This window comes from Falco punctatus (assembly GCF_963210335.1).
Source record: "Falco punctatus genome assembly, chromosome: 11".
NCBI lineage: Eukaryota > Metazoa > Chordata > Aves > Falconiformes > Falconidae > Falco > Falco punctatus.
Window position 1 is genome coordinate 8,196,088 of NC_137591.1, and position 6,000 is coordinate 8,202,087.

Sequence of the window (6,000 nt, forward strand, 5' to 3'; positions counted from 1 at the left end):
GTAAGGTATTCTTCTCTGGACCAGTGATAAATGGTGACTGTTCTGCCAAGGGTGCAGCTATTACCTTATAAAGCAACAACATCCTTACATGATTTGTATTCTTCTAAACTCTGAATGCATTTCTGTATGCTGTCTCCCACCCCTCTTCTTTTTTCTGTTGTTCCCCCAGCCCCCCTTCTTTTACTGCAGCCTCAAGCTAGGATTATGACTTTTAGGATTGTCCTTAAGTCCTTTCCTTTGGTTGCATGCTGCATAATTTTTCCATTTAATATGGATTTCTCGTTTTGGTCAATTGCTCCTAGTCCTATTACTTCATAGTAATCTACATTTGATGCACATTTCCTTTTACAGGCCCAGCCATCTCCCTCAGAAAGTCATTCCCTGTGCACGATGGGCCTGAGCCAACACACTGAACTCTGTGGCAATATTCCTGTTGTTCACAATGAATTTGAAACCTGAAGCTAAGGATGAGAACCCTTGTCAGCTGTACAGGTTAGTGAACTGGATTCATGCAGACCTTGGGTATGTGGGTGGAGAAGGAAAGAGCACTTGTTCAGGGCACTTGTCTTTCATAGCTCATAATTTCCTGAAGAAGCTGCAACTCTTTTTTTTTTTATTTTTTTATTTTTTTATTTTATCCCCCCCCCCCTTTTGTGGTTGCCTTTCTATACATCCCTTTTATGAATCCATAGGAAGAACACTAATACAGACCTCTTTTCTGTATGTTTGCTGGTTATTGTGTGCAGCAGAGCTATTGCATTTTGCTGTGCCTCAAGAGCTCTCCACCTGCGGAGGGCAGGGCTTTTCTACTACGAAGCTGGTCAGGACATGAAATGTAGAGGGAGAGGGTTTCAAGTATATAACTGGCTCCAGTTCCTGTCAGTCTCCAGTCTCCAGCTGCTTCCAGTGAACTTGGTTCTGCCCATTTGAGGAAGGCAAAGCCTTATTTTATGGTTGTAGGGTACTGAAAGAAAAGGAGTGTGATGGGAGAAGGAGCAACTTTAGCTAGTCTAAGCATATCTTCTAATCTTTTTATTATTTCTGTAATTTTAATGCATTCCCTGTGGTATTTTAAAATATAGACTTAAAAAAAAAAAGAAAAAAGCAAGCGTGTGTGTACTATTCCTCCCCTGCCCCCCATCAGCAAGTTTTTTAAACCACTGAGTTGCTGGCAGCTGCAGCATGACAAAATTATGCTGTTTAGGGTAGCTCCCTCTTTGGCACAGGCTGGAATGAAATTGGGGAAGACATGAAATTAAAAAGAGCTCGTTTAAAGTTGAGTGCTGATTACCCACTTCCATAAATACATTGGAGCACAAGAAATTTATTGCAGTTGGACATATTTGCAAGCTGCTTTTTGGAAATGGATACAAATACACTCTGAATAATATACTTCTGCTGCTTGACTGGCAGACAATCTCCCTATGGTTCTACTGAAAAGCAACTTAGGCTAGATTTTTCAGGAGGATGGATGTCAGAGCCTAGTTTTCATTCTTTCCATGATGCTTAAGAAAATTCAGAAAGTACAAGAGAGCTTGAGAGAGTGAATCTACTGTAAAATGCAAAATCATAGTACTTTTCAACAAATGAGAAGCATAGAAGGCATTGGTCTGGGTGCTAAATCACAGAGCAGGCTAAATTTTTGTGAACAGTATGAGACAAAAAATACTGAACACAGAAAAAATTTTCTACAGAAAAATTTCTTCTTGACTGTAGTACTACTAAAGTATATCTATTAAACAAAGTAATGAGATTTCAAATGTGTTTATAGAAAACTGTTTCTAGTTTTAGGACTGATGGGATCAGTCCAGAGTCCTAAGCAAAGATACCAAGATCTGAGCAAAACAAAAACACAGGGTAAGAAGTCTGTGCGTTTAGTGTGTGTGTGTTTTTTTAATTTTCCCCAAAAGTGACACTGCTTTTTATGAATGTACCAAACAGAATTTGACAACAAGCAGGAAATTAAACAAGCTATCTCTGGATAGTGTGTATAAAATATTCTAAAATAAAGGAAGTGAACAGAAACCAAATTACAGTGTGACATTGAGTTTTCTGATATCATACAGAAGACATTTTTAAAAAAAGAAAAAAGCAACCTTACAGGAGTCTATGAAAGACCACATTGTAATCTGAAAATTCTTCTTTGATTTGCCTCTAGAGTAGGACCAAAAGCCCCAAACTTATGCTTTCCTGTGTCATATTTTTATCTGTTTCGCTGTTGGATGGAACACTAAAATTTTTTTTCTGCTTTTAAATAATATATTAATATAAAAAATTGTATAGAAATTAAGTGAATGATAATTCATATTGTGCCTGGAAATCACCTGTAATCTATATAAGTTTGCTGTACGTTGCTAACATGGATCTGTAAATGAGGACAAAGACGACTGAATATTAAGGACAAAGGACAAGGTCACATAACTCTTACAGACAGTGACAGAACTGGGAACAGAACAAGTGGAACTGTGTGCTCAGTCCTTTCACGCTTGAAACAAACTGTTCCACTTAAAGCCAGGGGAGGAATATGCCACTTAAGTGGCTTACTGGATGTATTACAGGTTTTCACTGCAAGTCTGGTAATGGCAGAAAAAGTTGGTATTTTACCTGTTCCCTGTGTGAAAAGGTTTTATCTTGGTAGAAGTCTCTCTGATTTAATCTGTTTCACTGCTACAATGGAAAGTAAAGGTGGGAATGATATAATGATATGCCTGATAGCTGCCATGACCATGAAATAAAATTCATTTATTCAGAGGAGCAAGTACCTTTTGAAAGTTCTGTTAAAGTACAGAAGTAGAGAAGACACATTTCTACCAGATTTGAGGGATGTCAGCTGATATTTATTAATGACTTAAAAATTTGCTTCTTCCTCCATGTGATTTAAAGTGTTTACGCAACTGAAGTTTTAAAATTTGTTTTAAATCTCCTGCAAATTATGGCTCCATCAGCAAATTTGTTTTCAATTTGACCTGTAATGTCAGGTATCATTACACTGAGTCATGTACTGCATCCAAGCAAGAAGACAAACTCTGACTCCTTATTTTTCATTGACATTGTTTAATGTAATAATTTTCAGCAGCCTGGTGCTGCTGTTTGTAATACTGAATGATATTTGAAAGATAATTCAGCTCAGTATCTCACATCCTGTTAGATCCCATGTGAATTAAACAGTTTCACACTGTAGTCAAGAGAAATATAAAGCTAACATGATGTACTATACAAAAATCCAAGATAAAACACCAGTTTCAGTCCTATGGTAAAAATGTGAATGCATGGGAGTGGATGTAGATATCCACATTTTACAAACTGAGAAACCATGGCATATAGTGCTTATTTGTTGAAGATCATAGTAAGTTAGCCACAAAAGAAACCAAATCACCTAGTGCTTCTTCTAACAAACCGATACATGTAGCTTTTTGTAATAGTTTGTATAGGCAAATGACCATTTACAATTTCACCATAGATTGATCTTGGAGACTGGAATTCAGTGTTTTATTCCTCATTGTGCCTTTGACAGGCTGTCTGGCATGTGACAGAGTGCTTCAGTTCTCTAGAAGTTATTTTTTTTCTCTCTGTTATAAACTGCAATTAATAATGATTACCCAGTGTCTTGACATGTTTTAATTATGTGGAAAAAAAATCTGAAACAAATGCTAGGTGATATTATATATAATATATATGTATAATTGTTAGGCTTTTATTTTAATTATTCCTTGGATATTGGTAGAAAGTACTTCAAGCTAGGGGAAAAAACCCCTTCTGTTCACAGAACAGAGCAAATGGAAAACTTGACAGATTAAAAGGTGCGTTGCTAACAAGTCATGGTAGCCTACTTGAAGACAGCATACCAGTACTGCTTAAAAAGAATGTTAATGTATGTATAGATGAGGTAATATTACAGAAACTTTTGATTTCATATGATACATATGAATCTTCCATTCAAATGCTGGTGAAACTAAAGCAGGAAGAAAATACACATTTCCTGGATTTCATTAGATCTACAAGAAAGCTGAGCCAATGGTAAGACCTGCAAAAACTGTTGCATAGTATCAGTTATATAATATTGAAGAGATGAGAGAACAGAGAAAAATGATTCCTTGCTGAAGGGGAAATAGACTTTTGATCTGCCAAGAGAGTGTTTGAGCAGCTTTCTAGCCTTAGGAAATGACCCCTGATAGGTGAAATAAAATTTTTTTAAACCTATTCCTACATGATGGACTGCGCCCCATGTATGATCTATTGTGTCAGTGATTAAACTGATCAGTATACTGATGCTTCTGGAAGAAGCAGGAGAATAGGACCTGGGAATGGGACTGGAATATTCAGGTCACTTCAGGAGCATGCTAGGTTCTATGCAATGAGGGTGCTATTTATGACTACTTAACTATTCTGGGACAGATAAAAATTATATGCACAAGTTAACTCAGGGAAATTTGCATGCCCAAATCTCCTTTGATTTCTATGTAGATCGTTGGTCCACACGCCTACTCTTGGCCTTTTAAAGGTACTGCATAAATCAAGTAAGTGACATGTTCTTTCTGTAGTACTTTGAAAAGCTGAGAATTACATTTACTCATATGCAGAAATCAATTTGTTGCAATGATAAGGTAAATTATAGTGATCCTCCGCCTAAGTAGTTTCTGGGTGGAAAAAAGACTTTTTTGCCTTTCTAGAGGAATTTGCCTTTTTCCTCATTGCTTGATTGTGCTGCTTGTACCCAAGAGGAGGATGCTGAAGCCTCTGGTGGAAGTTTTGCTGGAGCAAGTTGTTCAGAATCAGAGTGTGGAGTGTACCAGCAGACTTAGTTGCTTTCTACAGTGAGCATAAGCAGAAGTGAATCCTTGACAGTAATTTGAGAGTGATGGTTAGTATCTCTGATCGTATGAGGCTGGACTTAACCAATGTTGTAATTGTGTGACCCTGACTTGTTTCTGGATTATTTTCTAAATGTTGTTAAAGGATAATTGGGGTATCTTATCATGTCTGTGTTCTGCTAGAATCTTCTGTGGGATATTTTCTTGGTGAAAGTTTGAAGTTCCTTATTCTGCTGTTGTTTAGAGGGCTGGTTGTCTATATCTGAGACACTGCACAGATAGAAAAGTAAAACCTCAGAAAAGAGGAGGTCTCAGTGCTTCAGTGAGAGCAGCCTTAGCAAGGAGAATGAGGGACAAATTGTCAAAAAGGGAAGTAGATAAAAGAGGGCAGGTAAAATAGTCAAATATGAAACCTTTCAATAGAAAAGTCTCAGTCTGAGCTTTGAAAACAGTCAAAGAAGTGGCTCTGTTGAACACATGGAATTTCATAGGTAGGGACCTCAACTGATAAGTTCATGCTTTCAGCTTTAACTTTACCAATCTTAATTTCCTTTGAGACAACTAACAAGATAGAAACATATCTGAAGAGATGACAGTGGTGACCTATGTCTGGTATTTGATACCAGGTTCCTAGTGCTGTCAGGGTCAATGTCTGCATGAGTTGTCACTCCTGTAAGTTCAGACTTCATGGGAGCAACTTTAACTTGCCTGTTTGTCTTTTATCTATATGTATACATCTATATAGGTATGCATGCATATTCATTCACCAAAATATGCATACACATATGCATAGATATGTGCATTCATTGTTAATGTTTCTTTCTGGGCATTGTGCTGTCATTGTTGATATGTCCGGTTTTTTTCCCCTCCACCTCTTTGTACCATTTCATGCGGCAAGCTCCTTTGGGGCCCTGTTCACTTTGCTCTCCACATAGTGAAAAGTTTCTCATGTTGTTCTTCATGCTTGGAGGCAAGACCGCTGGACACCGCTGGACGAGTTTTACCTGACCTAGAGACAGTTTCCCACAACACCTAGTGTGTGTTACGAATTAATTTTGTCACAATAGTTTAGAGCAAATTCGTGGTAAAATATAGCAGTGGGAGAAAAACGGGGAAAATGGGTCCAAGTGCAGTTCATTCCAAAATGAACTCCCCCCCCCCTGCCCCATTTAAAATTGCTTTTGTTGTG